Raw genomic sequence first — 12,119 nt, forward strand, 5'->3', positions numbered from 1 at the left:
CCCCGAACTACGTTTGGGGTTACCGCCAGGAAGGTTAAATGATTAGCTGATTGCACCACCAGGTGGCAGTAACATAGCTCTAGAGATCCTCTTCACAAAGGGAACCATCGTCCATCCGCCCAGCACAGCAACCTCAGGAATGTTTTTCCATGCACACAGATGCAGCGTCACCTCTGCCCTCTGCACACTTCCTATTGCGTCCTGCCCACTCCCTAGCAATGGCACACGGCCTGACCAGTGACGTCATGGCCCATCTCTTACTTGTGCAAGAGTGCCCACACCAGTTATCACATTCTGTGCTATTTAAAGCCCGTGCGTGCTGATGCGTCATCTGATGAAGGCGGAGTTCCGCTGAAAAACGTGTAATGACACATCTGGCACAGTAGACGAACTGGATATTCCAGCCCCAACCCCAAGTACTCACGGACCATCTTTTGCTATACTGCTGGTCACGGTGAAGTGAAGGGGAACTGCTTGGATGTTGGAACCTGATGAGACTTTAAGCCTGCACACTGGCAGTGCAATATGCTTTAAACTTGCATACTTCTTGCAATTTTAATTATCCATTTCAAATAGAAGGTTTAATGCATTAGAGAGCGCTCTATTTTCCACTTTCTTTCTTCATGCTTTAAGATCTGTACACATGCACAGTGATAGTTGCCTGCATGGATCGAGACTTGATCCCTCAGAAGAAAGTTTGGATCCAAATGTTATACAGACACTTTCCCTAGGCTACAGGCTAGCGACAGGTTCTGTTGCTATGATGGTGGGAGCCTGGGTGTGTTCAGTGGGCAGCGGCAGGTAGAGAACAATATGTTTAGCCAAGACAATCAAGCACTCTGGATCATTCAGAGATGAATCCCTATCGAATAGCTTATCACATAGGCACACCTTTAGAGTACATATTTATCATTATTTATCATTGTTTATCTAGTAGGTGAGTGCAAATAGCTTACAAAAGCTCGCTAAAAACGTACTCTATACACAGCATCTTCAAAAGCTTTAAAGTTACCTTAGGTGAAAATTGATGAGATAAACAATTATATTTATCTTACTATTAAAAATGACTTCTTTTTTTTTAGATATCTCATGGTTCAAGCAGAGTTAGCCTATTACAGTGGATCTGAGATAAACTTTTACTCATTGAATAATTGTGTTACTTTCATATAGTTTATAGGGCATTCCTCAAGCCAAATACTTTTTTTGTTTGTTTGTTTTAATACTCTAAACCCCTATAACTAAACAAGCCTCATCCACAGCTTCTCCAAAGTGCCTTGGACTCTCAGCCTTAGTAGCAGGGGCTTATGGGAGCTTAGTCAGGGCAGGAGGAGGTTACTAGCCAGAGATTTCAGAGGCAGAGGGGAGGAGGGGAGGGGAGTGAAGTTTTCACAGGTTGGAGATGCTATCAGCTTGCCTGTGTGTAATGTGACAAACAGAACATGGCCGCTCTTATTGTATCACAGGAATAAATAATCATAAGCTGTTGAAGGTGTTCGCACCTAGATTTGCTGTGTTAACTATCTAAACTTTAGACAAGATATATAGGCAAGTTACTTGTTATAGTTAGTTTTTCATCTCAGATCCACTTTAAGTGTCCTAGAGTTAAAAAATGGTCAATAGTTCATGCATTTTATTTCTCCCTGCCCTCAGAAGTTGCATTCTGCCAGGAAAACATTTATTGCTGTCATTTGCTTATCAGTGATGTTTACTTTATTCCTGACAAGTTACCGACAAGACAGAAGCTGTCACTTTCATGCCTAGAAATAACTCAGACAGTAAAATAAAACAAGTAAAATGGCTTGCACATACACGTTTATCTCATCATGTCACATATCGCCTCGGGTACATTCTGATTCCATCAATATTTTTAAGCATATTGTTAGTATGGGAACAACAGTATTAAAACATTAAATCAATCTTGAAGTGCAAAAAAGTATATAAGATTTATACTTACCTCATTAATGTGAAGGCTCTGCTTTCTCCAGGTTTCCAGGTACAGTCTGCACATGCTCAGTGATAGGAAGCTCTCATGCAGTTTTTACTACTAAGCATGCCCAGTGCAGATTTGCTCACTAATGGCCATGCTCCTGGTCTGAAGAAGATTTTTCACCCTTCTGGTCAAATAGACTCTGGACTATCCAGAAGCTCCCTGCTAACAAGGTAAATATATAACTATATATAAATATATAACTATATTTTATAGTTATAGTGTTTCCCCACATCAGGATTGTTTTAATTGCAATAACTGATAGAACTGAGGGAATACTTTTTTGTAGCACATCCTGGAGCTTTCCCTTTAAGACATTCGCCACACACAAATATTTTCCTAGTCCTGTGTACACTTTGTCCTCGGTTAATACAGGATCTTATATAGATCAACACAAGCTTTGCCAATCAAACACATCACGTTTAACTGTTTAACTGTTTCCTTGGTTCATATGAATTTGGCACTGATGTTCTGGTGTCCCATGGACTGAATTTTGGTTGCCACTGCACTGCAGTGCGCTGATAGTGCCAGCATGCCCCCCAAGTAAGAAAATAGGACATTTTGCTAAAATCTATCCAGCTTTTTCTGTTACTTAAAGGACAACTGTAGTAAGAGGACTATGGAGGCTGCCATATTTGTTTTTTTTAACAATATCATTTGCCTGGCAGCCCTGATGATCTAAATGTTTGCAGTAGTGTCTGAATCATAGTTGAAACAACCATGCAGCTAATCTAATCTAGGCAGATCTGACAATATTGTCAGAAATACCTGATCTGCATATGCTTCTTCAGGGTCTATGGCTGAAAGTAATAGATTAACAGGATCAGCAGGCAACTGGTACATTGATATGACAGCCTATGTATGCCTCTCGCTTCAGTTGTACTTTAAAGAACAAGTGACACCCATGCTAACCTAGAAATAAAAAAAAACACATACATACAGTAAGTAGATAAATACGAGTTCTACTTACATTACATTATGATTCCTGAGAATTTTATAAAGGAAAAGCAGAGAATTCTTCTCTAGACAGTTTCCATCTTGGTTACCTATGACTGAAGCTAATCCTGACTTCATTTTCTCTCTCACTCTTTTTTTCTCCTCTTGCTAATTGTGTATTCATTACCTGCCCACCTCCCAGAGTCTTAAGACACTCCCACTGAGGTCCATACTAGGAAGTGCACTGTCTTATGTCATTAGATGGAGGGGAAAATAAAGGGAAGAGTAGGAATATATTATAGATAAAAATATCCCCAGCATGCAACTGTTTGGCAATGGCAACTAAAGGGCCAGTGCACCTAAGGTATGTGGTAACTCCAAACCCTAACAGCAGAAAACCTTTTGAAAAATTTGAATGCAGGATTAGCATCTTTACCACTTAATACACTCAGACCAGTTGTTGTTGAAATTTGATTTTTATAGTGACAATCCCACTTTAAGTCCATGAAGGCCCTACTCCATCTACTACACTACTCTATCTTAAAGGTGTAAACATTTTCCTAATTTTCATGTTAAATATCAGAGGCAAAAGCTTTAATTCCTTGTGTGTAGGATTTAGCTCTATTGGGACAAATCATTTGCAAAGGGATGTCTGCTTCAATGCACAGCCAGTGGTTGTTTTTTTTGCATATCAGACTACAGTATTTTTCCCTGAAAGCAAAAAAAGAATGAAAAGTTGTTCAGTCACTGACAATTATACATGTTTATAACAAGTTACATTTCCTCTGCTCTCTGCAGACAGCTCAGAAACACAGCCAGCTTCTGAGAGCTTTCTCACACACAGTTACACACAGAGTTAACAGTGAGGGACTCGTTCAGACTATTTGCGCATTTTCAGGAATTGCAGTGCAGATCCCATTCACTGTAGTGAATGGGGTCTGCAGCGCAGCACATAGTAGCACGGATGGCGTGCGATCATACGCGTTGCGTTCCAGTCGCAGAACCATCTGTGCTGAATGATGTGAAAGAGGTCTAACACTGTGAAGGAATTCCCCCTCCCCTCATTGTTCACTCTTCTGTCAGAATTCAGCAGACTGCTGTCAGTTCAGAGTGAAAGGAAATTGTTACAGAAAACAAAAGAGATAAGCAAATGAAAAGTATACATCATTATTTACCAGCACTTCAGGAACTCTCAAACTCAGGTTAAAAAACACATGTTAAAGGGGAACTGAAGTAAGAGGTATACGGAGGCTGCCATATTTATTTCCTTTTAATCAATACCAGTTGCCTGGCAGCCCTGCTGGTCTATTTCTCTGCAGTAGTATCTGAATAATGCCAGAAACAAGCATGCAGCTAGTCTTGTCAGATCTGACTTTAAAGCCTGAAACACCTGATCTGCTGCATGCTTGTTCAGGGGCTATGGCTAATAGTATTAGAGGCAGAGGATCAGCAGGGCTGCCAGGCAACTGCCATTGCTTAACCTCCCTGGCTTTCTATTAAGATTGCCAGGGCGGCTGCGGGAGGGTTTTTTTTTAATAAAAAAAAAACTTTCAGTTGGCTGCATGAAAGCCCACTAGAGGGCGCTCCGGAAGCGTCATTCTGATCGCCTCCGGCGACCAGAATAAACAAGGAAGGCCGCAATGAGCAGCCTTCCTTGTTTTGCTTACATCGTCGCCATGGCGACGAGCGGAGTGACGTCATGGACGTCAGCCGACGTCCTGAAGTCAGCCGCCTCCGATCCAGCCCTTAGCGCTGGCCGGAACTTTTGTTCCGGCTGCGCAGGGCTCGGTGCGGCTGGGAGGACCCTCTTTCGCCGCTGCTCGCGGCGGATCGCCGGCTGCGATCAGGCAGCACACGCGGCTGGCAAATTGCCGGCTGCGTGTGCTGCTTTTTATTTTGCAAAAATCGGCCCAGCAGGGCCTGAGCGGCGACCTCCGGCGGTGATGGACGGATATATTCGTCCATACCGCTGAGGAGGTTAAAAGGAAATAAACATGGCAGCCTCCATATACCTCTCTCTCTTCAGTTCCCCTTTAACCAGCCGGGCGGTATGGACGAGCTCAGCTCGTCCATCACCGCCGGAGGCTGCCGCTCAGGCCCTGCTGGGCCGATTTTCATCAAATAAAGAGCAGCACACGCAGCCGGCACTTTGCCAGCCGCGTGTGCTGCCCGATCGCCGCCGCTCTGCGGCGATCCGCCGCGAGCAGCGGCGAAAGAGGGTCCCCCCAGCCGCCTGAGCCCAGCGTAGCCGGAACAAAAAGTTCCGGCCAGCGCTAAGGGCTGGATCGGAGGCGGCTGACGTCAGGACGTCGGCTGACGTCCATGACGTCACTCCGCTCGTCGCTATGGCGACGATGTAAGCAAAACAAGGAAGGCCGCTCATTGCGGCCTTCCTTGTTTATTCTGGGCGCCGGAGGCGATCGGAAGAACGCCTCCGGTGAAATAGTTTTTTTTTTATTTAAAAAAAACCCTCCCGCAGCCGCCCTGGCGATCTTAATAGAACGCCAGGGTGGTTAATCGATAGTGTCCCTTTAAGTAAAGAAAAAAAAATGCAGGTTCACAGAAAAGGGACAATGGTTAAATGTAAAGACTTGTCTGACATGCCCAATTCAAATCCAGTTGCAGCGCATTTTACAAATCAAATGGTCAGGCATTCTGTAGATGTCAAGAAAAATGTGTTCTCTTAATTCACCATTTCAGCCAGTAGCTTTTTATTATTTCATATAACAGAAATGTGCCTTTGATATGTTGGCCCCTTTTACAGATTTGATTTTGATTGCGCTTTAATGTTTCATGAAATTATTAATTATTTCAATAATTGGCCAGAGATTGCATTTGATTCTCTTGTAATATCTTCTAATGTACTTATTATTTCTCTTCACGGCCTTCAACAAGTAAGGTAATCTAAAGGAATTAATGTTTGACAACAGACCACAGTTTATATCTTGAAGTGTGAAGCCTTCTCAAGAAAAGGAAATATACAAGGAAAAGCCACAAAATGGAAAGATTAAAGGAACACTATCCATGCCCAAGTGTTCTAAAATGACAGTGTGCAAATAATGTCTAAGTAGCTGTGTAAACATTTTGCTACTTTTTATGTTAAATATCAGAGGCAACAGCTGTAATTTATTGAGGGTAGGATTTAGTTATATTGGGACAAATCAATTGCAGAAGGGGTGTCCTGCTTCAATGTACAGCCAGAGTTGCATATCAGACTACAGAAAGCAAATATCAAACATATCAAACTCTGAAAGCAAAAACAGTATGTTACAAGCTGTGACAATTAGTTACATTTCCTCTGCTCTTTTCAGACACTTCAGTCAGAAACACAGGACACAGAAGCTTCAGCTGTTGGGAGCTCTCTTCTCTGTCACACACAGAGCTACACAGAGTTAACTGATCAAGTGTGAGGGGAATTTCCCCTCTCCTCATGGCTCAGTCAGCCGTCAGTTTTGGCGTCAGTAAACTCTGAAAGTATTTTGCTAACAGTAAACAAAGAAGTTGCTACTAAAATGTATACACCAGTACTTAGCAGCACTTCCCAAACAATTCCTGTGTCAATTGAAAAAAATATGTGAATCGATAGTATTCCTTTAAGGATGGGAGCACACTTGTTAGAATTGTACTGCGAACAAAAAGAAAAAAGAGGTGCGTGCTCAGACCAGGTGTCTCCTCCTGATTAATATACTGGCTGTCTCATGTCTAATGACTAATTAAATTAGAATAGAATGTGAAAATTGCCCCTGCTTGCTTCAATAGGCAGAATTTAAATCTACCTCCCTGCTGTATGCTGCAGGAGTTACCCCATGCATAGTACTTTGCATCTCAACAGGGGCGCCGCATGTAGGCCTCCTCACACCTCCAAGAAATGGCAAGCAGCGCTGACACCCTTATGCCCAGGAGCACCATGGCTGTCCCTCAGGGGGAGGCAGAGAACACAGACAGCCTACCCCCAGGCCTGGCCACAGCCCAAGAGGGATCATTCACATTGCCCCCCCCCCAAAGGATAGATTCCTTACCTTTACAAATTATGCCCAGCTGCAAGATTGTGCAAAATGCATGTCCTGGGAGTGAACACACTAGCAAGTGGGGTGAGGAGGGTGCAGACTGTTCCCAAGTGCTGGCATCATCAGGGAGATCATGCGCACCCCCCCCCCCCCCACACACACACACACACATACACACACCACACCTGGGAAGGAAGACCGCATCGTACTGCAAACAAAGAGAAAAAACATCATGTGCTCAGCTCAGGGCCGGTTCTAGACTTTTTGCCACCTGAGGCAAAGTTGTTAAGATGCAGCCCCCCCCCCCCCCATAGGTAGTATTATTGCCCCCATGGCATAGCATTTGCATTCAAATGGCATAGAATTTGCAAATTGCATCTGCTAGCCAGAATATGTAGGATCTAAACCTACCTCACTGCTGCATCCTGCAGGAGTTAGAATTGTGTGCGTTTTGCCACACAGCAAAAGAGCACTTCCACATTGGCCATTGTAGAGAGTGACCCACACAGGAATCGCACATTATTCATGTTTTGCATTCACTTTTTGTTGCAATTTTAAAACCATATAGCTTTTAGATTTTTCCTGCACAACACACACATTTCTGAATTCAATACATTGCACCCCAATCTGAAAAATCTCTAACAACTGTGAAAAATCACGGGCAAAAAATGTGTGCTATCATTCACAGTGGTCTATTGTATAACTATAATGAGTGTTATTTGCAAAGGGGAGTGGACATAGTGCTTAATACAATGGCGGCATGCAGCCAGTTACCAATTATGCAAATTAGTTACAACGCAATACTGTGAACAGGCACATAGAATTATATGGGCAGTGAGTTGACATGCAGAATTATTCTGCAGCGCAACTGAACACTGAACAGACCCGAAGAGAGATAAGGAGAACTGAATTCCCAGCAGCACTGCTAACTACATACCTTACTGGAAAGTAATTCAAAGGTTTAATTATAGAATTGATATCTATACAGCAATTCCACATACACCTACACAGGCATAAACTACATGGCAGACAAATGTGCACTAAGTTGCATGTTGAGGAATTCACTCAACAACAAATAAAAAAAGTCCCTCTTTGATCCATCCATACTAAGGTTGCTATTGCTAAGAGGCAACAAAGACGAAAAAATAATAGGTATAGTGATGAGAAGCATGATGAGTATTTAGTGACACTGATATAACCACTCACTGGATCTGTCACGGCTGTGGGGCTAATATCCTATACCTGTTATCTACACCTTTGAATTAATATGCTCCAAACTAGGTATGGTCAGAAATGTCCATTTCCGATTCTGCGGAAATTACGATTTTTCCCAATGCCAATCCCCGATTTATCAGATTTTCTGTTTTTCTGATTTCCATTTTTCTGATTTTCTAATTTCCGATTTTCGAGGAGTATTTTATTGGCTTTCTGGGGAATTCTGATTTCTGTTTCTGTCTCCGTTTTACAATTTCCAAATTTCCGATCATAGAAATGGAAATTTCACTGAATCCGAATGAGCATCCCTAGTCCAAATATCTTTTCTTGCAGACTACATGCAGCAAGATACAAGTTGGTATTTATTCTAACAGCCTAATAGCTCACAAAAAACATCTATTCTCTAGAGGTAGACATATTAACACACATGTATGACAGCGGAAAGGCAAGAACAGAACAACTGACATGAAAGTTTCCTTCTTAAAACGGTTTAAAACCCTGACATAATATTCAATAATAACATGTTTACCTACTTTTCATATGCCATACGGTTATCATATTTGCATTTGCGCATGTAATGAGTAGCGGAGATACTGCCACAACAGCAAGCAGCATGGCGGCTATCTCCACATCACAGCCGGCGATCTCTGCCGCGCGGCTACACGCTGGTACTCTGCCTTGTCCTTCTATTGCTCACAGACTAAGGGCTACGTGCCCAGGCGACAGGACCTTTATGCATCTAGAAGGGGAGTCAGCTGATCTGGCGATCAGCTGACTCTAGCTATGCTCCCGATTGGCTGAGTGACTGGGGCGGCGCTGTGGAGCGCTTGCAGTATATATAGGACAGGTCATTCAGTTGCTCCGCGTCTGCTGTTGCAAATGCTACGTGTTAGCACTCAGACCTAGTCAGATCCCAAAGTGTGCTAGAACCAGCTGGAGCTGGGGATCCACACTTAGCCAGATTCTGTTGATAGCTTAAAGTACTAATTGAATTGTATTATTTGTTATGACCTTCTGCTAGCTTGACTACTCTTCTGTTTACTGATCCTGTACCTTTGCCTATCTGATATAGTTGCCGACTCTGCCTGAAATACTACTCTGATCTAGCTTTCTATCTTTGTACCGTATTTGTCCGCTCATTGCCAATCCTGCTTGTCTGACTCTTCTATCCTCACCAGTGAGCCTAGTCACTGGTGAGGGATTCTCTGCCAGTATCACCTGCTTTGTCTGGTGAATACTAGCTGCAGTACTATCTGAATCACCTGCTCCTCAGGTGGTCAGTAGCTGCAGTTCTATCTGAATCACCTGCTCCTCAGGTGGTCAGTAGCTGCAGTACTATCTGAATCACCTGCTCCTCAGGTGGTCAGTAGCTGCAGTACTATCTGAATCACCTGCTCCTCAGGTGGTCAGTAGCTGCAGTACAGTCTGAATCACCTGCTCCTCAGGTTAATAGTCACTACAGTATTATCACCTCTACCTGCCCCTCAGGTAATAGTGACTACAGTACAGCCTGAATCACCCACTCCTTGGGTGATCAGTTCACTCGTTGTTAGTATAGTTTCACCCATGCCTTGGGTGAACTATCTTACTATTGCATGTATCTCCAGCTTGCTGGAATTTGTATCCCTGTGTTACATAGATATATTCATATCTCCCAGCCCCTCTGGGAATAGCGAGTATCTCTATCATTACTGTTGCACCAAACACATACCCTCACATTGGTTATCCTGGTCCTGGCTATACCAGTATTATTGGTGATTCTGCAGATCACACATAATCAGGTATAGTGTCTGTATTATTGGTGATACTGCAGATTAGTGTTGGGCGAACAGTGTTCGCCACTGTTCGGGTTCTGCAGAACATCACCCTGTTCGGGTGATGTTCGAGTTCGGCCGAACACCTGATGGTGCTCGGCCAAACCGTTCGGCCGCATGGCCGAACTAAGAGCGCATGGCTGAACGTTCCCCGAACGTTCGGCTAGCGCTGTGATTGGCCGAACGGGTCACGTGGTTCGGACCCGAACGCGCTCTAATTGGCCGAACCGTCACGTGGTTCGGGTAAATAAATACCCGAACCACGTCATATCTCCGCCATTTCTCTGTGGGTTTAGCTTTGGGTAGGCAGGCAGGGTAGTTCGCTCTCCAGCCACGCTAGCCAGGGTCCCCCCCAGTCATTGTGTATCGCTGCTGGGAACAGTAGTACACCGCTCGCTCAGTCACACTATATATAGCATTGTTTACTGCCACTGTGTACCTCGCTCAGCCACACTATATATAGCATTGTTTACTGCCACTCTGTGTACACCTCTCAGCCAGACTATATAGCATTGTGTGTACTGCCACTGTGTACCTCGCTCAGCCACGCTATATATAGCATTGTGTTTACTGCCACTCTGTGTACACCGCTCAGCCAGACTATATAGCATTGTGTGCACTGCCACTCTGTGTACACGGCTCAGCCAGACTATATAGCATTGTGTGTACTGCCACTCTGTGTACACTGCTCAGCCAGACTATATAGCATTGTGTGTACTGCCACTCTGTGTACACCGCTCAGCCAGACTATATAGCATTGTGTGTACTGCCACTCTGTGTACACCGCTCAGCCAGACTACATAGCATTGTGTGTACTGCCACTCTGTGTACACCGCTCAGCCAGACTATATAGCATTGTGGTTTACTGCCACTCTGTGTACACCGCTCAGCCAGACTATATAGCATTGTTTACTGCCACTCTGTGTACACCGCTCAGCCAGACTATATAGCATTGTGTGTACTGCCACTTTGTGTACACCGCTCAGCCAGACTATATAGCATTGTTTACTGCCACTCTGTGTACACCACTCAGCCACACTATATAGCATTGTTTACTGCCACTCTGTGTACACCGCTCAGCCACACTATATAGCATTGTTTACTGCCACTCTGTGTACACCGCTCAGCCACACTATATAGCATTGTGTGTACTGCCACTCTGTGTACACGGCTCAGCCAGACTATATAGCATTGTGTGTACTGCCACTCTGTGTACACTGCTCAGCCAGACTATATAGCATTGTTTACTGCCACTCTGTGTACACGGCTCAGCCACACTATATAGCATTGTTTACTGCCACTCTGTGTTCACCGCTCAGCCAGACTATATAGCATTGTGTGTACTGCCACTCTATGTACACCGCTCAGCCAGACTATATAGCATTGTTTACTGCCACTCTGTGTACACGGCTCAGCCAGACTATATAGCATTCTTTACTGCCACTCTGTGTACACGGCTCAGCCACACTATATAGCATTCTTTACTGCCACTCTGTGTACACCGCTCAGCCAGACTATATAACATTGTTTACTGCCACTCTGTGTACACGGCTCAGCCAGTCTATATAGCATTGTTTACTGCCACTCTGTGTACACGGCTCAGCCACACTATATAGCATTGTTTACTGCCACTCTGTGTACACCGCTCAGCCAGACTATATAGCATTGTGTGTACTGCCACTCTGTGTACACCGCTCAGCCAGACTATATAGCATTGTTTACTGCCACTCTGTGTACACGGCTCAGCCACACTATATAGCATTGTTTACTGCCACTCTGTGTACACCGCTCAGCCAGACTATATAGCATTGTGTGTACTGCCACTCTGTGTACACCGCTCAGCCACACTATATAGCATTGTGTTTACTGCCACTCTGTGTCTGCTGGGAACAGTAGTACACCGCTCACCCGCCACTGTATAGCATTGTGCTCTGTGTCGCTGCTGGCAATAGTGGTACACCGCTCACCCACCACTGTATAGCATTTCTGTACTGCCACTGTACTGCTGCCAGTCAGCGTGTACTTTAAGGATAAGTGAAATGAGGAAGAAATCCGGTGAAAGAGGGAGGGGCAAGGGAAGAGGTGTTTCCCCTGACGGTTCACGTACAGGCCACAGGGGAGCACCCAAGAAAACCCACTCAATACCGCCCATGTTGTCCA

This window comes from Hyperolius riggenbachi, chromosome 3 (genome assembly GCF_040937935.1).
Source record: "Hyperolius riggenbachi isolate aHypRig1 chromosome 3, aHypRig1.pri, whole genome shotgun sequence".
Classification (NCBI taxonomy): Eukaryota; Metazoa; Chordata; class Amphibia; order Anura; family Hyperoliidae; genus Hyperolius; species Hyperolius riggenbachi.